Below are 27332 nucleotides of genomic sequence, written 5' to 3' on the forward strand. Positions count from 1 at the left end.
CGGCATTCGACTTAAGTATTTAGGACAACCACGGACAACCTAAACCTGGATGATCATAGGGGGACTTTAACCGCCGCCCTACCGGTTATCTCCCAGGCATAGCACCACATGAAGTACGATCAGCTCTGTACCCAGAATACACCCGTTCATCCTGATCTTTCCTGGATAGGACGGGCTGTATCAAGTGGCCTGTACGTACTAATTGCAAACGATGTCTCCAATCTGTTCAAATGTCCTCGTACAGTCAACTGCAAATATTTGTTGCAATATGAGAACACTTCATTACATTAATACAGTTCATGGAATGGTTCCAAAGATTTTATTTTGTGATTTCGAACACTTTATTGCATGAATACAGTTCATGGAATGGTTCCAAAGATTTTATTCTGTGATTCCTCTACTGTTGTTGTTACTGCTTTTGTAACTGAACCACCAAAGTGTGTGTCTTGCATCTTTCCTTCGAGACTCAGGCAAAAAGATAGGTACAACTGTTATCGTAGTTAACTGATGACTCATTCTTAGCTGCTCCGCTGTGTAAATTCCAATTGGTGTGACGGTCCAACTTGACGTGGAGGAATGTGAGAAGTATCAGTTTTAATTGAAAATTTCGTATACTGCTTAGAATATGTAATTAACCTAACGAAGGTGCAACAGGCTGGAGCAATATGTCTCCCGGACGTGATAATACTGTACAGTATCACGAGCTTCAGCGTACAAAAGTGCTCTGTTTTGTGTTGAAAACAGAGAAATGTGAATTTCAAAATTCTAAATTTTATCTAATCGATTGACAGATAGTAAAACATGATTGAACCCGTCTCTTTCACATCCACGATACTAAAAACAGAAACTACTACAGTAATTTAATCCACAATGACCTGTGGGTAAGCTCTGTGACTGCTAATAAAAAGGAAATAAATTACAGTTCTCCGTCAGTCACAAGGTCTCTGTCGCATCCACTAGATGTTTTCAGCTTAAGCCATCATCATTAAGTGGAATTTATCTCATTAAAGAAGTGATTTGTTTGGCACCCTATGGCGTTTTCTTACGGCAGTATGCGATGTTGCCATGAAATTATCAGCTGTTTGTAAATTAGCTTCTATATTACTTAAAGAAATGCTGTAGCTAACAGACTTAATTAATTACTGTCACAGCAAGACGCAAGTTAACATCACGGCCACTTTATATGATATTACAAGAAATCACCAATACAGGGTGCCCATAATTAAAGTTCGAGTCTGAAAATGCTGTTGAAAGAGAACCACTGCTCATAATGATGTCGAATTTGAGTAGTGCGACTCTACTTGCTTGCTTGGCCTCGGACGTGACCAACCATATGCGACGGTAATCAAATTTAAATTTTGTCTACTGAGGCTTACGCAGTGCAGTTATGGTAAAAAAATTTAAAAAATTAAATCGTAGAAATAAAGTCTGGATGTACACTGTTTCCAGGATAGCTGAGAGCCCTCAAGTGGTAACGCAGGAAATTGTATGCTAAAAGAACAGTCACCTCAAAAGAAAGAACAATGGGCCACCCTAGTGTATGGTTGGGCTTCGATATGCTGGCTACGCTACATCTGAGGAGGCCAACAAACACACACCCGTCCCATATTCCAAATATTTTAATTCAATTGTAGCTCAAAGAAATGAAGCAAGGAACTGATAGTGTAAAATTATGTACCTTCTCACAGTACTTTATATTTTGCAGAAAACTTGAGTTATTCCTTTTTGGTATCACAAATTAAATTAAAATTTACAACTCACAAATTAAATCCATGTTCCACCGAGAGTTTATATGCCGTGGAGTCTATCATGAAATTGCAAAAAACTCTGAAATGTTAACGTTCAACTAGAGCAACGTCAGAATACAGGTCCCACACAGTCTAACTGCGAAAAATGTACGAAGTCCACCTTGGTAGCTGGGTGCATCTGGAGAAACTACAGTTCATATGAGTTAGTCCCACACGAGAATTATTCTGTATTTGCTTGTGCACAAAAATATTCTATGTCCAACTCAGAAGTTAAATACAACTACAGCATCGTGTATGTTGCGAGACGCGATAATTTACAAGTTCACTCATGTCAAAATATTCTAAGTTCTCGTCAATGACACTTCACGAAAATTTTACAAATCCGAAGTGAAAACCTTAGAAATATTCCGTCACCTCCTGTCTCGCCACCCATCTGGAGCAAATCACCACAGATCTTGCCTCACCAAGGTCCTAACCATGACAATCTCTTTCAAAATGTGCACCGTGCTTATAAATCCTTGTACTAATGAGTCAAAATAAATACTTTGTTTTGCATTAGAATACTAAAAACAACAAATTTAGCATTTGATATACATATGTAAAATCGTAAACTCCGTCCACAAGCCCTCGTGGACCCATCGGTATCGATCGGCCGCCGTGTCATCCTCAGCCCACAGGCGTCACCGGATGCGTATATGGAGGGGCATGTGGTCAGCACACCGCTCTCCTGGCCGTATTTCAGTTTCCGAGACAGGAGCCACTACTTCTCAATCAAGTAGCTCCTCAGTTTGCCCCACAAGGGCTAGGTGCAACCCGCTTGCCAACAGCGCTCGGCAGACCTATTGGTCACCCATCCAAGTGCTAGCCCAGCCCGACAGCGCTTAACTTCTGCGATCCGACGGGAACCGGTATTACCACTACGGCAAGGCCGTTGGCTTTATATACATGTCATACAACAAATAACAAGTAATTTTGTTAGCTTTTTCAATATGCCTTTTAATCTTTATCTATCTGCAATAGATTTTATGCAGACAATCACGTTTTCTGTGGCTATTATAGAGTAAATAAATATTGCTAATCACGTTGATCTTCCCTACTAGTCTTGAGTACTGCTGTAATTTTTCGGAGATTTATTAATTTTTAGTTAAAAAAATAAGGTTTTGTGATGCCAAAGGCACATTCTTGTCCATTATTCAAAACTGTGTACTATTCTAATATATCTACTATGACTGCGTGATAGAGCTCAACGAGATCTATCCATACTGCATCACCGAAATATAAACTTTCATAGAGCGTTACTCAGTCTGCAATAACTTATAAAGCATTTTAGACATAAATGGCATGTCTCTATTGACACAATCGTCTTATTTTTGTCGTTAAAATGAGCCTACTATCTCCCCGGTACCTGAAGTTGTTTAATATGCATTACTTTTAGTCTTATTTTTGCACGTTGGAATGATCACACAGAGCAGACATTCGGAGCCTCTCCGCGGTCCAGTCCAACGTCTGGGTTTTCTCGCCTCGGGAAACGGCACAGCCTCGGTTTTACGCCTCTCCAGCGGTATTCTCATACCTGCGAGCTCCCCCACCATCTGTGTGCAAAAGAGTGAACTCGTCCCTTCACCCATCTCTCAAACCGCCTCACCAGACACACCCTCTTGCATGGCTGTCAACACACACGCCAACCGATCGCGACCGCGCATTCGCGGTTGAATTTAGAGACGCTCGTCACTTTAGTAGGTTCTGGACGCTGACAACAGCGTAGGCTATTATTGAAGCAGGGGGAAACCTCACGGCACAAGAAAAAAAGTGTAACGAAAATTTTACCGGTAGCTATAAACATCTTACCCTAAATGACAGATGATTCAGAAAAAGATGGCTATGGTTTAACTTGCACGTTACACCATCCGCACTGTTTGGTGTGCATGACCGTACAAGTTCGGCAGTCAACATTTGTGGCACTGTTAAGATACGTAAGCCCACCCGCCACGCCAAGGTTGTACCACACCGGGTGGTAAAAAATCAGCTTTTAATTGTCCTGAAACGAAAAATTCCATAAAAAGCAAAACGACATCCCTTTCTAACTGTCGTGAGACTGGCGCAGAACATGGTCAGTACGATGTCTGCTGTTTTCTGCCACAAGATGAAATCGAGAAACAGCAAGTTCCACAACAGATCGCAGTGTTTCGCGTTCACGTTCAGAATGCATTGAGCAATGCCTGCCTTCAGTTCAGCTATGTTCGTAACTGGAGTATTGAACACAGCACCTTTCAGATAACCCCACACCCAGAAGTCACATGGATTGAGATCAGGTGGCCTGACAAGGCTGTAGGGAAATGACGGCTGATCATTATAGCATATCCGAAATGCCTCTGCATCAGCCGCATCACTGCAATGTGCGGAGGAACGTCATAAAAATTATCGTGCACACATGTCGAAGCTGTTGAGGAATTTGAATGACGTTGGTGCCCAAAAGACCCATAGCGTTTAACACTGGCGGCTCCGATAACTGGGCCCGCAGGACTCGTCTCGTCGACAAAATACGGCCCTACGATGAACGATCTCATCAACTCACTCCATACACTCACCTTTGCAGAGTGAAGTACCGGTTGATGTTCGTGTGGATTATCCATTGCTCGTATACTGTAATACTGCTTATTGACATATACTTGGAGATGGGCTTCGTCTGTCCACAAAATGTTCCATGACCATTCATTGTCCGCTTCCACATGAGCAAGAAGTTCTAGAGCAAACATTTGTCTTGCTGGCAGATCAATCAGAACGAACTCCTGAAAATGAGCAATTATGTACGGATAATAATACAGGATGTTTCGCAGGAGTCTACGCACCGTGCTCGCAGGCATATCCAACGCTTGTGCATTTCCCTGTGCACTGCATGTTTGCTCCACCACTCCTGCAACGCTGTGGCCGTATCTTCGACAGACGTCGGATCAACTTATAATGGATTATACTGTAAATGATGAAAGTATGTGAATGCAGCTTGCCGCTAACTTGGTGTAATGTCTCTCACACATAAACCTGTACAGTAAAGTAAGGGCCTCCTGTTTTATCTTTAGGCTGATCCGTGATAAGACAGGTAAACAATTATACTAATGGAGGATTCTGCGTATTTTTTCTAATTTCATTCGTCTCTCTCTCTCTCTCTCTCTCTCTCTCTCTCTCTCTCTCTCTCTCTCTCTCTCTCTGTCCTTTATCTATATACAGTTTTAAATATAATATTTCATTACGTGAACTCAGCCCAATAGAATCTCTGGTGGAGCCCTTCGCCTGAATATTCAGCGGCTGGCTTGCTGTAAAAGATCTTTATTATTATTGTTAAGCGCTGCATTCAGTTGGGAAAATCGATCGTTTGAACAATTTGTTCATTTTACGACAGATTTAGAATTTCAGATGTGTCCGAAGCCTTTTTCGACGATTTTATAAAATCTCGGTGATTGCAGGCTCTCTTCGTCACAACTGGAACTTCCCCACTAATTACAGGGCCAAGACAATCATCAATGATTCAGACAGAGAACTCATTCGTCATTCACTCTAGAATAAAAGGGTCACAAACCTTATTTCTGAGGAAAATTGTATATTCAATCCATCTCCATTACATGTTCCGTTTTCTGTTGATTCCAAGTCTTACTTAATTTGCGTTTACAGTTTTTCTCTCTCTTCAAATAACCCGCTAGTGGCACAAACGTTAATAGCTCGCTTTAGCGAGAAGAAGAGCAAATATGTCTCTTTTAGCAACCCGACAATCTTCCAACAGATACTTCCGAAGCTGTCCTAGTTATCCGTCCCTAACAACCATGGAGAATACATATATGTATCTCTGTTCTTCCAAAGAATAAACGTACTAGAAAAATACCTTGGCGTCGACGAGCTGTCGGCGCATATATTACTAGAAAATCCGATCAGATACTTTCCAAAAGTGAATAAATGTGGATGATTTGATTGATAATTATTAATTATTGCGTGGTAGAGGGTAATTTTCCGTGGGGAGATTACAAACTGCTTTCCTCCCTCTGCCACAGTCCACTTCAAAAGAACCTGTCTTTTCGAATATTCACCATTTTCTCCATACCCATAGCAGACATGGGACCAATTCCTTTTTCCATACCCTTGAGTGTCCAGAACTTCTGCAGGGCTTCTTGCGCACAGTCACCGTTCTTATAACAAAGTGTTACCTGCAGCGAGAGATCCTACATGGAGACGGTGATGCTGGGCGTCTCGCACTCAAACGGAGAACAGTGGTGTGTCTCACCTCTGTTGGTGTGCAATTCTGACGCTTACAGCACCAACTACTAGTCAAACTGTGTTTTTTTTTTGTTCCATGACGTTTCTCCTTTTGTCACTAATACGCTGTTCAAATTTGACGTCATTCTGAGCGTTAGTCTCTTTCTACACCGCTTTGAAAATGGAACTTTTTGCTACTAAAGGCGGGTATGTAAGGCATGGCTTTCACAAGATTAGACTATATTTTAGCTGTCGAGACACATAGTGCGTAAAGGAAAAACTGGGAAATTGACGCACAATTGTAATTTTCACCTTAGTAAAATTTCATTCGAACGACAATGAAGAAAAAAAGTTCATTTCGATTTCTTTGTAACATTACTATGAAAAGAGGCCAGCCCAGTTAGCCGAGCGGTCTAATGCACGGCTTTCCGGAGCGGGAAGGAGCGCCTGGTCCCCGGCACGAATCCGCCCGGCGGACTTGTGTCGAGGTTCGGTGAACCGGCCAGTCTGTGGATGGTTTTTAGGCGGTTTTCCAACTGCCTTGGTGAATGCGGGCTCGTTCCCCTTATTCCGCCTCAGCTACACTATGTCGGCGATTACTGCGCAAACAAGTTCTCCGCGTATGCGTACACCACCATTACTCTAACACGCAAACATTGGGGTTACACTCGACTGGTGTGAGACGTTCCCTGGGGGGGGGGCAAACCGCACAAAAACCTTGGATTCGGTGTGGGGCGGCGGAGGGGCGAAGCGGACTGTGGTAGTCGTCGTGGGGTTGTGGACCACTGCGGCTGCGGCGGGGACGGAGCCTCCCTGTCATTTCTAGGTCCTCGGTTAACATACACTATACTATGAAAATAGACTATACTTCAGTCTTTGGGGACTTTTTTCTAGTTGAGTGAGGTGAAAAAGAAATATGATATCTTAAATTAGAGATTAGGATCGTGCGTATAGCCTTCGGGTTTACGGGCAGGTCGATAAAAAAAATTACGTGGTTCAATGGCCGAGTACAAGATTTTCAATTGGACGCAATTTTGGCGACTTGCCTGTCTCTAATCTACCATAGTTACCCAATTTGGAAAAGGGGACCTATAGATTAACGTGGGATCCGAACTATGTGTCATTCCAGGTGTATCTTCACGTCATTTGAGATAGTACGACAGGATTTCCATCCCATAACTTCCCGTTTTGGAGACGCGCAGTTTACCGTTCGACTGCAACGCCGGATAAAAAGGTCGATCATTTTATTCATATGCACAACATATCGACAACTGAACTGAAATATTATTCAGCGGAATGCAATTGACAGCTTAGCTGGACAGCGGTATATTTCGGCCTGCCATCGCTATGGCGAAATGGCGGCAGTGAAATTGTTTGCGCTTTACCGACTGCTTTGACAGTGATGAAGTGATAGCTGAGCATACGACAAGAATTACTACGTCCACTTCATGACAGGCTTAAAACATTGCACAAGTTGAACGAAACGAGAAATTTCTCTCCTACAGGGCACCGAGATATATAAACGTAAGTGAAAAGGAAGACAAAATGCAAATTACAGCGGCAGAAATTGTTAATAACGTCGGATTAGCACAGTTTCATGAAAATTACGGCGGAGAGGAGAAATATGATATGTGTTTCTTGCTCACTTGTTTGTGTGCGTTTATATTAACATTTATCCTGGCCTCCAAAGAAGTCAAAACTGTTTTTCGACATTGCTCTGGTGCACAGTTCCACGAGTCTCGAACACATTCTAAGCGCGCAGTGAGAAAATGTAAGCGGCAGGGGTAAGGATTGGATGGAACGCCGCCAGAGAATGAGCTCATTAGCGTGCCAAGCAAAATTAGTACGTGAGAGCAGTTTTACGTTCGCCTCTTAGCGTTGATGAGCTGCGCGAGAGCCCGCGTTGTTGTACCAACTGCGAACAAAAACACTGTGCAACAGACCAGGTGGAGCTTTCCTTAAAAGATGGGGCCCATTGGATTTAAGGTTGTTAGTTCACTGTAATATCAGTGCTACTCTTCGCCGTGGTACATACGTTCGGTAATGTCAGCTCTGGGACAAGTATAACACAAGTTAAAGCAATTACCATATTTGTGAAGTTGTGACGAGAACTACGTTACACACACACACACACACACACACACACACACACACAAATTGTCTACTGTAAATTCTAAAAAGAAAACTAAGACTGAAAACCTGGCGTCCCAGCAGAGCTCGCCGTACGTAGCCGAAGCCTTCCACGGGCCTTATTATTCGGCCGTATCGACCACTCACAATTTGCTGAGCAGTATTTCCCGTCAGCGACGAAAGGCGAAACAAGGCGCCTTTACGGGATTGTAAGCGCGACGGCACTTCTTTCCGGCGACTGCGAAGAGAAGGCAAAAGATGTCTTGTTACTTAGAAATAACGAGCCATTCTAGTCAGGGGCAATGAAGCGACTTTCTTTATAGCAGGAACTCTTAATACTGAGTTTAACAAGCTCGTTGAATGTCGAAAAAGCGCTCCATCCATTCCAGATTCGTTCCGGAGCGGCCACAAAATCTCTCTCGCGACTGCGCGCCGCTTCCAGCGAGATTGCAGAGTCGCATTCAAACACGCTGTTTCTTTCGCAAGTGTGTCGCGAGCACAAAAAGTTTTAACTAGCACGTTCGCTAATGGAGAAGCATTTGTGCGGGAATCGTGTTTTCATTTCTCAGTATCGTACTAACGACAAGAAAGTAATTATTGTGCCACTGAGACTTAACTATACAAAGCTGTACCAAAAAATTAACAGCACAGAGAAATTGCGAGGAGAGCAACGAAAGTATCCCAACAGTTAATGACTGGTGATTCAGACACAGATTAAAGTTTCAGACTAACGTAACTACATTCGAGACCGAAATGCAGTAATACATTATGCACAAATTAGAGTTCTTTTACACCTTTTATGCGTATTGCTATCAGTCTGTTTAGATTCAATCTATAATTTATTGGTGTTCACTTGTGTGGAGCAGTAATAAGCGTATGATCATGCAATCTGTCGTGAACGTTTTTAATCTACAAAACTTCAGGCTAACTTGTCGGATAGAAAAAAAGAAAAAAAAACCTATGAATTTATTTAGTTTACTTAGCGTTACTACAGCTACAAAGTTTTTCTTGTACCTTTCAAAAATATTACCATCATAAAATACGTCAGGCGACATGAGGTTACACATGTATGAATACAGCACTGATCTTATGAACAGTGCCGACGGCATTGCCGCATTAGTAACTCCGGTTCGCGCCAGGTCACAGATGTTAAGCGCTGTCGGGATGGGCTAGCACTTGGATGGGCGACCTTCCGCGTCTGCCGAGCGCTCTTCGCAAGCAGGGCGCACTCAGCCTTTGTGAGGCCACCTGAGGAACTCCTTGACTGAAATGTAGCAGCTTCGGTCGCGAAAACTCCCAGTGGCCGGAAGAGCGGTGTGTGTGATGACCACATACCCCTCCATAGCCTATTGGCTGTGGTGACACGGCGGTCGGTCGATGCCCTTTTTTAGGCCTTCCGAGGCCTGTTTGGAAGAGTTTGAGAACAGTAATACTGACAATGACCATAACAACACTGTATAACCGATTAAAGGCAGCACTCATATTTAGGAGACGAATTATGACGAAGTTGATAACATAATTGTGTCGTAATATTAACAAAAACCTGATAATGATAGATCCGAGAAACAAGAGACGTGAAGAACAGTCGGGAAATAAGAATATAACAACGAAGGTGATGAGAGCGAAGAAATCGATAAAAATGGATGAATTACTTTTAGATGAAATACCATAGAGATCAGGAACGGTGAAGAAAAGAGAAAGGTAAAAAAGGAGAGTTTCCTTCGCTTTAGTATTTCAAAAAAGATGTTTTTCTTACTATTGTCTCCATATTACTGTGCGAATTGCTTCCCAGATGCGTATAAGTTGCTTCCAGAAAAGGGCAACAGCAAAAAGGATGGTATCGGCAAACGTGTTTGTTGTATGCGCAGCTGTAGCCAGTACCCGATCGGATCTTGTATTGCATTTACTGTGACGTGATAGGTATTTGATGTGCTTGGGAAGCTATTTTGGAGACAGCAGGCTGAGCAATTGGCGGAGAAGACGTAGTGTATGACAGCTGCACAGACTGTCTTCCCCTATCCGATCTAAATGACAATATCATAGGAGACTGCTGTCAACGTATCACACGCAAACTCCTTGTGTGTAGTGCAGCTTCTCAAGAGTTTGCAGCGCTCGTACCGTATTGAGCTCCGTTTTAGAAAGCTACGACAATGCAATGAAGAGCGGACATTTTCCTGTTTATTGCAACAGTATTTCTTGACCAGTTAAGCCGCTCACTCACCAATAACCCAAGTGCTTTCACCGAGTTTAGTAGGTATGAAACTGGTTGATCTCTAGGACAATGGAAGGTAGATTTGAGCCAAGATTTAAAGACGATATGGGCTTTGAGAAATATCATAATTCGTGCTCATAACAACAGATTTTACATCCATGTTTTCAGTGCTCAAACATACGTGATGATGGTCTGGAGATTGGAATAAATTCATTTAGATATAGGAAGAAGAGTAATGGAACTATGACTGAGCCCTGTGGAAATCTGGAAAGGTTTCTGTTCCAAGACGTCTTTCCAGTTGCGTGGGTAATTGACTGTACTATGTTCTTCGCGAAGTTTCGGAACATCTTAGTGGGCTATATAAAAATGAAGGCGTCGCGTTTATGAAAATCAGTAGCCGAACCATGTCAGACGTTCTGGCGTAATTGAGGTATGCACGATAGTAGCCTAGCTATTATTTGTATCGACTATTACATTGATAATTATTTTATTTAGTGTAGTTTGGTACATCTGTAAAGAGAAAGCCATACTGATAATTATCCTCAATCTCTGAAAATCGTAAGTAATTGGTCAATATGTGGATTAAAATAGTGTGTATATCTCTAGAGAATAAATCCGCTTTGTCGGTAACATCAAATGGGGCATTGTTGTATTTAACTATTGCTCCTCAACTTAGCTGGAGAAAGATTACGACGTCTTCCTGTACTTTCTTTCTTTCTTTCGCTTACACCATAGTCCCGCAGCGATCGCAGGGTCGGCGTGGTTACAACGGATCTGACAATGTTAGTGTTAGGGATGGCCAGATGCCCTTCCTGCAGCCACCCCGTACCTCCCAGGACGGAATCAGTGTACCCCAACTGTCTGCATCTAGTGTAAATCGTGAAATAGTGCGGACGTGTTGCAAATGTCTGCAATGCGTGTAACTGAGGCTGAATGTGGGGCCCAGCCCGGTATTCACCTAGCGGGATGTGGAAAACCGCCTAAAAACCACATCAATGCTGGCCGGCACACCGGCCCTCGTCGTTAATCCGCCGGGCGGATTCGATCCGGGGCCGGCGTGCCTACCCGAGTCCAGGAAGCACCGCGCTCGGCTGCCCTGGCGTGCGCGAAATCTTCCTGTACAACTTGTTGTAAATAGCAGTTCTTGCTGGCAGCATACAGCCCAATTCCCAGTCGTGTGGGTATTTCACCCGTGAGCATCACCGGTGCATCTGGAGAATCACAGCGATCGTCTTATCTGAAAGCGTCAGCTCAACTCAACAGTTCTGATCACACAGAACACTGTGACGTGCTCAAGTCTTTCAGTAAACTTTCTCTGTGTTCAATGTTGTTAACTAAGTGATTCATCTACTTCTACAGTTTGTTGGTTTCGTATGTGTCTTGGGAATCACATTAACATGTCATTTTTTTTTAATTAACTTGCTATAAATTGGTTCAGTTGCTGGCATATTACGCTTGGTAAAACGAATAAATGCTCTTAACACAAGGTGGGTTCTGTTCAGTGATGAAAATGCTTATTCAACCTTTGCTTAACACTGTCAGTGCAATGGTAGGTTAATTCGCGCGCTCGATAAAGAATGCACTAAGTCCAGAACACCATGTTACTGTCCAAAAAATAGATTTTGAATAACTTTTCATAGTCAACAACGAACCTATGCAGAAATGTTGCAAATCGTTAAACACGTTGCTCCAGTTAAGAGTTGAAATGACGATTCTATACAGAATTCTTCCAATTCTAACACCGCTCTGTTGCTCAGAGCTAAAGATACAAGGGAAGCTATGCATAATTTCTCCCAAGTTCCCGAATTCCTGCTGAAATTCTGTAATCCCACAGAATTGCCGCCTGAAATATTTTATAAACACTTTAGTTGCGATAGACACCCGCTAAGCAGCACAGATCATTGTTCGCCAACCAATGAAACCAAACTTTTTTTTTAATCGTGGAAGATCTGATGGCTTTTGTAGCCTTCGCTATCATCTATGTTATGAGAACAAATGACACTAACTATATCTGGCGGGCCGCTTGAATTTGCATGCGACTGCCTGATTGGCTAACTTCAGTACTAATTACCTCGGAAAGGGCGCAACGTATCGATTTTTTTTCTTAACAATTATTTCCCAACACAACCTACCATATATGTATTTCTTTTCTTAACAACGATTTCCCAGCGTAACCTACCATCGATTTTTTTCTTAACAGTTATTTCTCAGCACATCCTACCCTGCAGCACCCTTACAAGCTTTTCAGATTCTTTCCGACCACCCTGTACAGGCTCTTTGTCGTTGAAGACCCAACAAAATTGCGTGTACGGTATACATACTACAAAAACTACACATATAAAAACTTTACGTGGTTCGCAATTGCAATCTGATTCCTCTGAACTGTTGAAGTATCAGTTGAATTGTTTGTTTACTAGAAAATCCAGCATAATGTCTTTCTAAGGATGCACATGAACTATACAAAAAATAAAATTACATTTCTTTCTACCATCATTATTTAATTGAGCCGGGGTAAAAATTGCTGTTTCGAAGAGCGCGCCGCAGCGCGTAGTGTGAAGCAGCCGCCCTCCGTTTTCGGCGGTGGCGCCGCTTTGGCAATCGCAGCTTTCGTTCAAAAATGGCTCTGAGCACTATTGGACTTAACATCTGAGGTCATCAGTACCCTATAATATAGAACTACATAAACCTAACTAACCTAAGGACATCACACGCATCCATGCCCGAGGCAGGATTCGAACCTGCTACTGTAGCAGTCGCGCGGTTCCAGACTGAAGCGCCTAGAACCGCTTGGCCACACCGGCCGGCCTGGTGTGCGTGCTGATGGTCGATTCGTAATGGTGTTGGCTGTGTTTACATGCACTGGACTGGGTTCTCTGGTCCAAATGAACCGATCATTGACCGGAAACGGCTATGTTCGGTTACTTGAAGATCATATGCTGCCATTTGTGGACTTCATCTTCCCAAACAACTATGGAATTTTTACGGATGACAATGCTCCATGTCACCGGGCAACAACTGTTCGCGATTTGTTTGAAGAACATTCTGGACAATTCGAGAGAATGATTTGGTTTCACATAAACATCTAGGACGAGATATATTCAGCACCCCGGAAACATAACAAGGTTAAGTGATTCATTACTTCTAGTTCTAGCCACTACTTTCTGTCGTAGTGTTGAGCATCCTGTAAAGAATATTTCTTTCATCATCATCATAATCATCCATTAGCGTTACTAAGTGTATTCACGTTTGCCACCACAGAAACTGTTTAGCCAGTTAACGATATGATCTTCCTAGATCTCACCTTTCCTGGAATTAATATTCGAGGGCTTTGTGTGGCGAACAGTTCTCTGGAATCCTGCGACAATCGCTTAGATCTCGTGTGTCATTTCTTCTATGTGCCATAGTCTTATACAACACTCCCTTTTCATTATGGTCCTCGAACTTTTACGACACTTCAAGAAAACAAAAATCAAACCATTGAGCGGTTCATTCTTGCTTTCTCACTTTGGTGAAGGGATCAACACCCGAATCCACACACAAGGTGTTTCACAATTACTGTTACATCCTTCTGGGGATTGTAGAGGCGAATAAGTACATAAAGATTTGATAAGAAACGCACGTCCGCAACGCCTACGAGTAACAGGTACGTTCGCAGCTAGGAGGATTGGCTGCGGTGCTCCAAGGACACACCTCACTCTCAACTTGGGCGTGTGATGACGGGTAGCGAGTGGTGCTTGGGTAGCTCAGCTGAGCCGGCACGGTAGCTCAGCGTGTTCGGTCACGGAGGTGGAAAAAAAAAAAAAAACTGAGTGAGGGGATCAACAACGAACTTCAACGGATGTCATGCTAGGACCAAATAGAACGAAGAAAAAAAAGTAAAAAGTTGGTAGAGCACTTGCTTACTAAAGCCTAAGGTCCTGAGTTCGAATATCGGTCTGGCATACAGTTTTCATCTGCGCACACTCCGCTGCAGAGTGAAAATCTCATTCGGTAATGAGATGATAAATTTGACAGGTAAATTTGACATGTAGTTTTACCAGCAATTCGGAGATGACCAACGTATCCTCGAGACGAAGGACCACCGAATCGGAAGATTCGCACAATTTTCAGTTATCCAGACGCCAGATTAGGAAAATAGTCCCAGTATAGCGGTTGTGTTGAAAATGACGTCTTGAGCTGTCACGTTTAGACTTGATTTGCAGACTCGCTTCCGCACAGGGAGGCGTTGATTTTCGCTGGACTGTTGCTGTGGCGCCTTCTCAGAATGTTCAAGTTAGAGCTCCAGCGGTCGCTCTTGACTCTTGGACAATCCAGTGTCGTGGATTTTCCGACCGTTGGCTTTGCGACCTTTGACGGCAACGTAGTATTTCCGACCACAAATATTTTTCTTGTGCGTTTTCCGACAGTAAAAAAAAACCGCTACGCTGGGGCAGACTTCGTCGAGCATTTTGTAATAAGAGCATTCCTTCATATTTCATCCACGCCTAGGATTGGTTGTGCCATAAAGTACACAGGCATCCTTAAATGCTTCTTTTTAGCGTTTCCTTTTTTTTTTTAGTAGAACATTACTTATTTTATGAACAGTAATTTCTCACTTCTTTTTGGAAGAAAAAAAAGAGATATTTTCAACGTCTTAAATTCCCCGAGGCATTATGTATTTATCTTCTTCTTCTTTACATATTCTCGGAGTACTGGTGGTTGGAACGGCGAGCAATACATTTCAGAAATACTGTGTCTTTAAATCTCTTGTCGAAATTCTTAATTTTGCCTACTGGCCATCAGTTTCGGTACACACCACCATCCTCAGGCATTCTGTGATCAAAAATTTCGGTATTTAGTTGTGAAAACAATGAAAGAGAAATTTACAAAATGTTTTACTCAATGACAACAAACGTATGTCGTATAATGCAGCTTTAAAAAGGTCTGGTCGAAAGTTTCAAGCTATGCAGCACCTACAAAATGGTGGGAAACATCACTGTTGGAAAAATCACGTAGCCGCCTCATCCACCGCAGTAGCCTGGTCAGGCTGGCAGTATAGAACTACTTTTTCCGGAGTAGCCAGTGTTGCGTCACAACCGAGATAACAAAACCGAGAGACACGTGCTCCGGAAACCCCACTCCGAAGCAGCTTTTGGATGGGGACGGTCGATTACAGTATGTGGAAGATTGGGGGAGGGGGCAAATCTGTCGCCGTCTTGATGTCTAATTTAGGTTTTTAAGGCTTAGAAAAATCTTGGACATTTCTCGGGTATTCCTCTGGCACCACCTGGCTGAATACGCGAGAAACATATGAGAGCCAGCATCAAAGTAATAGCATGTTCTTGACGTCATTACCGCTGTAGCAAGACATGTCCATTGAATATGCAATTAGAATCTGACTGCATTTGAAGATAATGTACGCTAGGGTCACGATCGAGATGACGACATGTACTCTCTTACGTAGTTGAGAGCATTCCACAATACACTTGCGGTAAGCAAAGCGCTAACGCGCCGCCGCACCCGTCTCCTCGTATCACTCTCCCATGACTCACTAAGTGTGTCTACTGAGACTTACATGCTTTTACATATTAATGGAAAACTGTGTGTGCTACTAAACGTCCCTCTAGTAATCTGAAAAAGTGGCTTTTAAATTCCGGTTACAGTGTGTGATCTAGAATTGCCTTTGCTACCCTATTTTTAAACACGAACATAACTGTGCAAATTACTTTTGATGAATGTGATACCAGTTAATCTGAACTGCATCTGATATCTGTAAATGAATGTAAATAACTGGTTATCTGTAATAGAATAATTTCAATAATACTTAGAATAATTTTGTCATGAAACACACAGGATGGCTAACTGTTTCAGAACAAAAATTGTGCCCTGTTCTAAAAAAACGCATCTATTTAATTTACATGACTTTTGGTAACGAAAACTGATCTTAGTTTCCTGTCAAAATGTTCATTTAGGCTCTAGAGTTTTATCTTTCTTTGCAATGGATAACTCGGCTCTCCTCAGCCTGCACTGCAAAAATTATGAACTGAAATAAGTCTTCTTATTTTATTTTATTTTAAACTATTTTCGCAAATTAAACATTTATTCTTTTTCTGGGAATATGAATCACTGTCCACAAAATAGTGCGAGGCGTGACAATGAAGGTTTTGCTAAATTCACTTTTCGTCTAATAATGGGGAAAATCTTCATGAAATATTTGTAAATGAGTGGGAAGGTATTTTTAAATTATATTGAACCTTTCTTCTTATTGACACAGAAAAGACTGAAACTAACATGAACTATGACCCTTTTTCCTTCTAACATTGCCCTACAGCACAAAAAAAAACTTTTATACACAGTACTTCAATTACGTAAAATTTGATCTATGCCTTTTTTAATAAAATACTTCAACTGACAGTGGCGGAAGAAAGTTAATTAAATTCTAAAAACATGACTGTTAATTCGCCCTGAGTGTCAACATGTAGACAGTGTTAGACACAGTGAAATCTTTACACTACGATACTTCACAATTAGTGCTAGCAGCAAATAAAATTTGATGCAGATTACCCTTTTCCAAACGAGCCCTCTGTTTATAACATCATCTCAGATCCTCCTTTATTCTGAAAATTCGCGTCATAGAGCACCTCAAATAAAAATCTTAGTACGGCACATCCGCCATCGAGGTCCTCACTTTGCCATGACACAACAATTTGTCTTGGTCTCTGGCCGACTACAGCCCCCGACTCCTTCACTCGCCCCCGTGCTCTACTCATTAATACTACAACCTCTAGTAGCCAAAGAACACATGTCACCCACGTATGTGGCACGCAAAGATACTCAGAGTAGGAATCATTCCCAATAATCTGGCAAATATATGCCAAAGAAACTGACGTTTTCATGATACAGGCATCTATTGCAACCATTTATCCTAATATATACATCTTTCAGTATTGCCCCTTGATTGGTTCTCTCTTAATGCATAGTATTTATCTTGAAAGAATAAATGAACTCTTACTATTATTTTTTTATGTAATTCATGTATCCTTTTTCCGTGGATTGCTTACTTTTTCCATTAGCGATCCAGGATTGTGGGTTCATGGCTATTCCCACACTGTCAAAGCTTTCTCGTTTTTCCCTGCTGGATACAGAAGGATACAGAGTTTAATTCAATTGCACCATCTCAATTACGTCTATAGCTCTTCCACCGTCCATATGTAATTCAATCACTCCTCAACTGAACACCTGTACATTTACGACATGCGATGTTGACGGTCAAGGCAACAGGCAGTTTTGGCGGTAAACCCTAACTTACCCATAAAATTGTAGGGAGGAGTGACGGAGGTTCAAGTACGGTTTTGATAAATCGTACTCCACCTTTTCATTTAATTATATCGTCACGAAGTGTGCCACATCGTCGCTATAGTTCCCTCTGAGTCTTCACGGGCATTAATCATATACCTTTCTAAAGCACTACACATTCGGGACGGAAATATAAACATTTTTGAGGCGCTCATGTTCTTCATAATAGAAAGCTTAAGGTAAACGCAAATAAGTAGCAATTCAGCTTCAGTCCCGTTCTCATAGACCTCTCTCTCTCTCTCTCTCTCTCTCTCTCTCTCTCTCTCTCCTCTCTGTCTCCCTTCCCCCCTCCCCTTCCACCCCTTTCTTCTCTCACTGTATGCCGTCTCTGGCTCTGTTTCCCTTTGTCGATTTCACAGCACCACAATACGGTACAATGCTGCCGTCATGACAAAGTATACACTTTAAATGACAGCAAAGCCATAAACCTCTACTTGGTACCGTGCAATTTCGCGAGACATGTCAAAGTTACGTGTGTGGCAACTGGCCAGTCTACGAGTGGCCAGCTAAAATCATCAAACAATAACTTGGAATACTCACGGCACTGGAAGTGATGGAAATTTGTGTCATTGGTACGACAGCTATCAGAATTTTATAAAACAAACCATGAAAAAAATTTTGAAAAAATAACGAAACTATCAAACATCATCTAAGCGGGGCAGCCGTCCCCAGTGTATATGTACACTACTGGCCATTAAAATTGCTACACCACGAAGATGACGTACTACACACGCGGAATTTAACTGATAGGAAGAAGATGCTGTATATGCAAATGATTAGCTTTTCAGAGCATTCACACAAGATTGGCGCCTGTAGCGACACCTACAACGTGCTGACATGAGGAAAGTTTCCAACCGATTTCTCATACACAAACAGCAGTTGGCCGGCGTTGCCTGGTGAAACGTTGTTGTGATGCCTCGTGTAAGGAGGAGAAATACGTACCATCACGTTTCCGACTTTGATAAAGGTCGGGTTGGAGCCTATAGCCATTGCGGTTTATCGTATCGCGACATTGCTGCTCGCGTTGGTCGAGAGCCAATGACTGTTAGCAGAATATGGAATCGGTGGGTTCAGGAGGGTAATACGGAACGCCGTGCTGGATCCCAACGGCCTCGTATCACTAGTAGTCGAGATGACACGCATATTATCCGCATGGCTGTAACGGATCGTGGAGCCACGTCTCGATCCCTGAGTCAACAGATGGGGACGTTTGCAAGACAACAACCATCTGCTCGAACAGTTCGACTAAGTTTGCAGCAGCATGGACTATCAGCTCGGATACCATGGCTGCGGTTACCCCTGACGCTGCATCACAGACAGGAGCGCCTGCGATGGTGTACTCAACGACGAACCTGGGTGCACGAATAGCAAAACGTCATTTTTCTCGGATGAATCCAGGTTCTGTTTACAGTATCATGATGGTCGCATCCGTGTTCGGCGACATCGCGGTGAACGCACATTGGAAGCGCGTATTCGTCATCGCCATACTGGCATATCACCCAGCGTAATGGTATAGGGTATCTTTGGTTACACGTTTTGGTCACTTCTTATTCGCATTGGCGGCACTTTGAACAGTGGACGTTACATTTCAGATGTGTTACGACCCGTGGCTCTACCCTTCGTTCGATCCCTACGAAACCCTACATTCGATCCCTGCGAAACCCTACATTTCAGCAGGATAATGCACGACCGCATGTTGCAGGTCCTGTACGGGCCTTTCTGGATACAGAAAATGTTCGACTGCTGCCCTGGCCAGCACATTCTCCAGATCTCTCACCAACTGAAAACGTCTGGTCAATGGTGGCCGAACAACTGGCTGGTCACAATACGCCAGTCACTACTCTTGATGAACTGTGGTATCGTGTTGAAGCTGTATGGGCAGCTGTATCTGTACACGCCATCCAAGCTGTGTTGGACTCAATGCCCAGGCGTATCAAGGCCGTTATTACGGCCAGAGGTGGCTGTTTTGGGTACTGATTTCTCAGGATCTATGCAACCAAATTGCGTGAAAATGTAATCACATGTCAGTTCTAGTATAATATATTTGTCGAATGAATACCCGTTTATCATCTGCATTTCTTCTTGGTGTAGCAATTTTAATTACCAGTAGTGTATTTACTCATCACATACATTAATGTCATATTAATTTCTTTGTTAGACATTTGTATATTGAATGTGATTCATATAAATGGATAATTGATTTTACTATTCAAATATAGCGGAAAATAAACATTACGGATGCATTGAAAACTCACACCTACATCCAGAGAGTAACACGGATATGGGATCTCGCTTTGCGAGATAACTGTGCAGTCCTAAGATCACGAAATATGTAGCAGAATCGTCTTCCGGCATGGCAATTCGAAAAGAGAGTCGGGCAATAATGAGGCGTACATTTTCCGAGTCTCCACAGACAATAAAACAATTCCCCGAATTTTCTACCGAACTACCACGCCAAGCAACGAAAAAATGGATTTCGACCGTGTTGATAGAACGAACTGCACATCACACATCGTATACACTATGTATGCAGGGATTCTCCTTATTGGTTAGTGTACTGAAAGAAGGCTGAGACAGTGATGCCTGCAGCTTCCCAGGTGTGGTGGTTAATTACAAGCTGTACGCAGTCCGTAGTAGTTTCGACGGTTGATGATCTTCATGGTTACAAATAAGCTGACGCTCAAGAATAGGAACGCTGCAGCCACCTTATTTTATGCAATGAAATTTCAGCTAGAAGTTTATCCGTGTCGTATATATGAATGTGGTGACTACTTTTTGATTGTATAGTTGCGTTGTAATGTGTTATCACGGAAAGAAAATTGAGGGGAAGGGAGTATTGCTTGTTTCCAGCACACATCTAAATATGTTTGAAAGCTTGAACAAGTAGGCCTAAAGAGCTTGAAATTTTCGTCTGACACACACACACACACACACACACACACACACACACACACACACACACACACAAATCGGTAGATGTTATGTAAATGCACAAACAAGTAAATGACTACAGTGTCTGAAAAAATGGATGATTTATTCAAGACTGAGGGCTTCACTAATATAATTTAGCAAGTCGGTAATGCGTTGCTTCATTTCTGACCCTTATGCGAGCAGCTATTCGGATTGGCATTGATTAATAGAGTTGCTGTATATCTTCCTGAGGGATACAGTGCAAAATTCTGTCCAACTGGCACGTTAGATCGTGAGAATCCCGAGCTGGTTGCAGGGCCCTGCCCACAGTATTCCAAATGTCCTCGATTGGGGAGAGATCCGACGACCTTGATGGGCAAGGTAGGGTTTTGCAAGCAGAAACAAAAGCTGTACACCCTCTCGTCGCGTGAGAGCAGACGCTATCTCGCCTAAATGTAAGCCCGGGATGGTCTGCCATGAAGGCCACCAAAAAGGGGCGTAGAATATCGCCGACGTACCGTTGTGCTATGATGGTCCCGCAGACGACAAACAAAGGGGTCCTGCTATGAAATGAAATAACACATCAGATCACCACTCCTGTTCACTCCTGCTCACTTCGAAGCAGGACTCATCACTGGAGACAACTCTACTCCAGTGAATGAGATTCCTGGGCGAAGACATGTCTGTAGACTCCCCGGAATGTGGCGGAATACCAACCTGGCTGTCGTCCGCTATACGGCCTGACAACCAGAAATGATGGTCTAGAGTGTCTTTTCTATTCATAGCAGGAACTCTTTGGTTCTATCCGCGGTACCCTTATAGTACAGCGGTACCTCCACGATATTCTACGCCCCGTTGTCTTTCCCTTGATGCCAAGCCATCCCGGGTTTACATTTCTGCAAGATAATGCCTGTCGGCAAACGGCGAGGGTTTCTACTGCTTTCCTTCGTACTTGCCAAACCTTGCCTTGGCTAACAAGGGCGTCGGATCTCTCCCCAGTCGAGATCATTTGGAGCACTGTGGGCAGGGCCCTGCAACGAGCTCGGTATTTTGACGATTTAACGTGCCAGTTGGACAGAATTTTGCACTGTATCCCTCAGGAAACTGTACAGCAACTCTAATAATCAATCAGTGCCAAACCGAATAACTGTTTGCATAAGAGCCATATGTCAACCAATGCACTATCACTTGCTCAGTTATATTAGTGAAGCTGCATACACTTCTTGGCGTCCTCTGCTACACTATTGCTGTGTAAAATGGGACCCTTACCAGATAGAATTGACGGAGGACATCGAAAAAGTACAAAGAAGAGCAACTCGTTTGCCATTATTGCGGAGCACGGGAGAGAGTGTCACGGATGTGATACTCGAGTTGAGGGTGGTAGTCATTAAGATTAGCTTTTTCTGAAAATATAATCATTTGTTTGTCTTAACAAGCATATCACATCTACAGATTTCCGTCCCATTCGAATAATTCCTTTGTGGTGCGTCCTTCTTTTCCTTTTTTGTCTTAGAGTGTATATTAATGTTCTAACAGAAAGAAGGTCTTAATCCAGATCGGTGTATTTTTAAACAATAACATTGTTATATTCTGAAACTTGAATCACTTACCATCCTTATTTCCTATTTTACTTTTTTAGTCATTCTTCTGTAGACTTCAGCTCCTTGTTTCCCAAAAACATACACCCCTTTCCGTACAAGGTCTGATTTCTCTTATTTTATTACAATGATCGTTGTTCCCTATGTTGGTAGACGTCTACAAAATATCCTCGCACTTAAAAGAGAACGTTGGAGATTAAAATTTTGTGAAAACATCCTGCCGTAAAGAAAGACGCCTTTATCTCAATGACCACTACCCTCAACTCGCGTGTCACATCCGTGACACTCTCTCCCTTGTTCAGCAATAATACAAAACGAGTTGCTCTTCTTTGAACTTTTTCCATGTCCTCTGTCAATTCCGTCTGGTAAGGGTCCCATATTATACAGCAGTAGTCCACAAAGAGCTATGTAAGCTTCTAGGGGAGGCATGTGCGCGAAGGGGAGAGGGCATAAACCTAGAGAAGGTATACAAGGACTTCGTGAGAGCACATGAACGTGTGTTTCTGGATTTTAAAGAAACCACACCCAAATTTTTTCCTTCACTAGATATCCCTTCTGAAAGTAATACAACTAAATTGTCAGGGCAGTACCCTAGTAAACATGGAACTAGGTAGGCTCTTGGCAGGAACAAAAGCAGACATCGCCTGCGTTCAGTAACCTTTTCTGCGAGGCGGGAAAATTTCAGGGCTCCCCTCACATTACATCACAATAGCTGGAAAACCAAAGGCGAAAGCAATTTCTTTCATTTCCTGGTGACTTTACTAGACGATAAGTGACAGCATCGTCTGCAAACTATCAGAGAGCGCTGCTCAGATTGTCTCCTACATGATTTATATAGGTTAAGAACAGCAATGGGCTGTAACACTACCTTTGGGAACGCTAGATCTGTGCAACTTTCCAGTCTTTAGGTACGAATATTGTGTCGAGCGAGTGTCTGTGTATCACAGTTAAGTACGGAGCTATTGTATTAGCATACTCTGAAAGTAATCTAATTGGTATACGTTCTGGATAGGCTTAAAGCTGCTTTGCTGCACCAAGGATATCTACTTCTAATTTCTTTTGGTGGTAAGGTCTTATGGGACTAAACTGCTGAGGTCATCGGTCCCTAAGCTTACACACTACTTAATCTAACTTAAACTAACTTACGCTAAGGACGACACACGCACCCATGCCCGAGGTAGGACTCGAGCCTCCGACAGGGAAACCCGCGCGGACCGTGACAAGACGCCCCAGACGCTCGGCTATCCCGCGCGGCTAGTTGAGGGTGCCGGCAGTAAACAGTGGTAAGGGACAGACTGCGAGAAACAGAGATATTAGTTGTAAAATGTCAGAGATGGCATGTTTCATTCATATTAGTCAAAAGATCCATGAAAAACCGATAGATGGCACCACTTTGTCAACTTTCTAAATTTCGCTGTTTTCAGCTTTTTCGGTTCGTGTGCAAGTGCCTAAAGCAGTGCCTAAACCTCGACAGCAAGTGAGAGTGAAGTGTTCAATGTTCGTGTGAAAAACAAGCTTTTCAGTGAGTTTTTGAATGAGTGTGGAGATGACTTGGATACTCATCACTCTGATAAAGCCTCGGAATACGTTAATAAAGATGAAAGCACCTCCAGAGTTGTTGATAATCAGGTAAATATGAATATTTATTTCTGCAAGTAAACAGTGTTAAATTGCGTCCCGTAACATTATTTACATGAATTTACTTGACAATGTGATGCCAATAATTTTAACGGCTATCCTTAACACTACTTTCTTGCCGTAGTAAGAAATCCATATTAGTTTTCCATGAAATTATTACGGTATCTGTAAAGGTAGCTATATGTTAAAACCTAGCCTTCTAACAGCAATCGGTACTAAGTTATGGGTCTGTTATTATGGAGTTTATCTGTTCCAAATGCTTGTCACTTTCAAGATTTTTTTTTTCTAGAGAAGGTGTGTGGGAGAATGTTAATGGATATGTTACATAATGAAAACTACAGTGGATGTATAGTTTTAGGCGTTTAATTATCTTAAAACTGTGCAGAATATTAATCTTATGACTCTGATTTTTTGTAGGTTCAGAGGCTTCTTGGAGGTAGATGTTGCTCTGAAGATACATGCAGTAGTGACAATGATGAAGCAAACACTAAACAAGTTAACGATCCACAGAGCATACAGAAAGGACGAAAGAGCCTAAAACGTGGCTGTGTCCAAGAGCGGATGAAGAAAAACAGGAATGAAGAAAAGCAGTATACGAAGTACAGAGGCAAGGGTACTGTTGTTGAAGAAAAAAGATAGGCCCACCATGCGAATGGTAGAGGTAAGCATACGAGTCATCCTAGAAAATATTCAAAGGATATCATCAACGATGTGAAAGCATTTATCGACAAACTACACTCGAAAATATTCATCGCGAGAGTACTTAAGTATGGAATATTCCATGCAGCTCCATTATGACAAGTACGTCAAGGAATGTCAGTCGACAAGCAAAAGTTCTGTTTCTATAGACAAATTTTGACGAATATTTACCGAGGAATTCAATATAAGTTTCAAGAGCTCTAAAATGGACACCTGTGAACAGTGTGATTCAATTTATGTAGCAATCAAGCATGCTGAGAACTGTAAAACCGAAACTGAAATGCGTTCATTGCAAATAAAGCAGAAGCTGTGCAACCTGCAGTACGTGAAGCAATGAAAGTAGCAAAACAAGACAAAAATGTTCATGTAATCACGTTCGATTTGCAACAGACACTACCTGCGCTAAACTGACTAGTGGGCCATTGCTTTATAAGCGTAAAATATGGTACTGTAATTTTAGTGTCCATTCTTGTGCAGATAGCCAAGGACGTTTCTTCCTCTGGGATGAAGCAATAGCTAAAAGGGGACCAGACGAAATAGCAAGCTGTTTAAAGATGTGTTTTGAAAAGAACGACAGCAAAGGTGAAAAGTTGAATGCGTTTTCCGACAACTGTGACGGACAAGACAAGAATTGGACCTTACTGGCGTTTTGGCTATACCTGTTAAAGTCTGGTCGTCTCAGATACACAGAGCACACCTTTCCTCGGGGTAGACATAGCATGCTACTTAGTGACAGAGACTTTGCTCAGATGGAGAAAAATGTCACCTCACATTATGAAGGTGTTTATGGACCTGACAGTTGGGAAGAAGTTCTAAGAACATTCCCGCGAAAGAAGCCATTCAAGGTAACTCCTACGACGCAAGAGTGTTTCTACAGCTTCGCTGCACTGAAACAGCTGTTCCATCAACCACAAGAATGAACTGCTCAAAGAAAATTCATCATTAGAAATTGTGTTCGACTCGTACTTTCTGCTGTTTAGTGATACATATACAGGGTTATTACAAATGATTGAAGCACAGCTCTACAATAACTTTATTATTTGAGATATTTTCACAATGCTTTGCACACACATACAAAAACTCAAAAAGTTTTTTTAGGCATTCACAAATGTTCAATATGTGCCACTTTAGTGATTCGGCAGACATCAAGCCGATAATCAAGTTCCTCCCACACTCGGCGCAGCATGTCCCCATCAATGAGTTCGAAAGCATCGTTAATGCGAGCTCGCAGTTCTGGTACGTTTCTTGGTAGAGGAGGTTTAAACACTGAATCTTTCACATAACTCCACAGAAAAAAATTGCATGGGGTTAAGTCGGGAGAGCGTGGAGGCCATGACATGAATTGCTGATCATGATCTCCACCACGACCGATCCATCGGTTTTCCAATCTCCTGTTTAAGAAATGCCGAACATCATGATGGAAGTGCGGTGGAGCACCATCCTGTTGAAAGATGAAGTCGGCGCTGTCGGTCTCCAGTTGTGGCATGAGCCAATTTTCCAGCATGTCCAGATACACGCGTGAAACTAGCCCGCACGAGTTCAACCGTTTCCTCGCTCACTGCAGGCCGACCCATTGATTTCCCCTTATAGAGGCATCCAGAAGCTTTAAACTGCGCATACCATCGCTGAATGGAGTTAGCAGTTGGTGGATCTTTGTTGAACTTCGTCCTGAAGTGTCGTTGCACTGTTATGATTGACTGATGTGAGTGCATTTCAAGCACGACATACGCTTTCTCGGCTCCTGTCGCCATTTTGTCTCACTGCGCTCTCGAGCGCTCTGGCGGCAGAAACCTGAAGTGCGGCTTCAGCTGAACAAAACTTTATGAGTTTTTCTACGTATTTGTAGTGTGTCGTGACCATATGTCAATGAATGGAGCTACAGTGAATTTATGAAATCGCTTCAATCATTTGTAATAGCCCTGTAATGGTTGCCTAGAATCTGTTGCCTTATCGAAAAGCGGAAGACCTGCAAGCAGTTCTTTCCTAACAGAGCTTAAACCGAAACATTCTGGGCCTCTTCCTATTAAAGGAGAAAAGCTAAGAGACATTTTCTCAATCTTAATATGGATACCTCCTGTATACCATGATTGGTACAACACACTCCAAACAGAAGGAGGTACTGCGCTTCAGCAACAATAAGACGAAGAAGAAAGATAGACGACGATATACTGAGAAAATAATGTTTTAAGCAAAATAATTATGTTAAGTAAATGTACTGAAAATAAAATTTTTTCATGTAAAAAATATCAAGTAAGCGTGTTGAGATTACAATGTTCCCAGTAAATAATGTTAAGTACGTGTTTCTGAAATTTTGAATTTTTTTTTCAAGTTGATATTACGCACTAAAAATATGTAACTATTGACGCTGTGTAATAAAGCAAGGCTGTACCCGAGAAAAATATGATTTTGTATGTATTTCAGATATTTGATTTATGGGATTTTATTAAAATATTTGTGGTTCATTTTTTCAGAACTACTGATTTGTCTTTTACCATTTTTTACTGCCAAGCCCTTTAATTTACTCATGTAGGTACCAGCTGTTGATTCAAATTCTGAAATATTTGCCTTTATTATGCTTTGTAAGCTGCTTCACTACACCGAGGACATCTATCTCTGATTTACTCATGTTGACAGCTGTTCTTTATTTGAATTCTGTAATATTTACTTCTTCTTTGGTCAAGTAATTTCGGAAAAGCGTATGTAGCAACTACGCTTTAGTAGTAGTGTCATCGATAACATAATCGTCGCTCTCACTCAGTGAAGGCATTGACTTTATCTTACTGCTGATATATTTCACGTAAGACAAGAATCTCTTCAGAC

Source organism: Schistocerca piceifrons, chromosome 1, assembly GCF_021461385.2.
Source record: "Schistocerca piceifrons isolate TAMUIC-IGC-003096 chromosome 1, iqSchPice1.1, whole genome shotgun sequence".
Classification (NCBI taxonomy): domain Eukaryota; kingdom Metazoa; phylum Arthropoda; class Insecta; order Orthoptera; family Acrididae; genus Schistocerca; species Schistocerca piceifrons.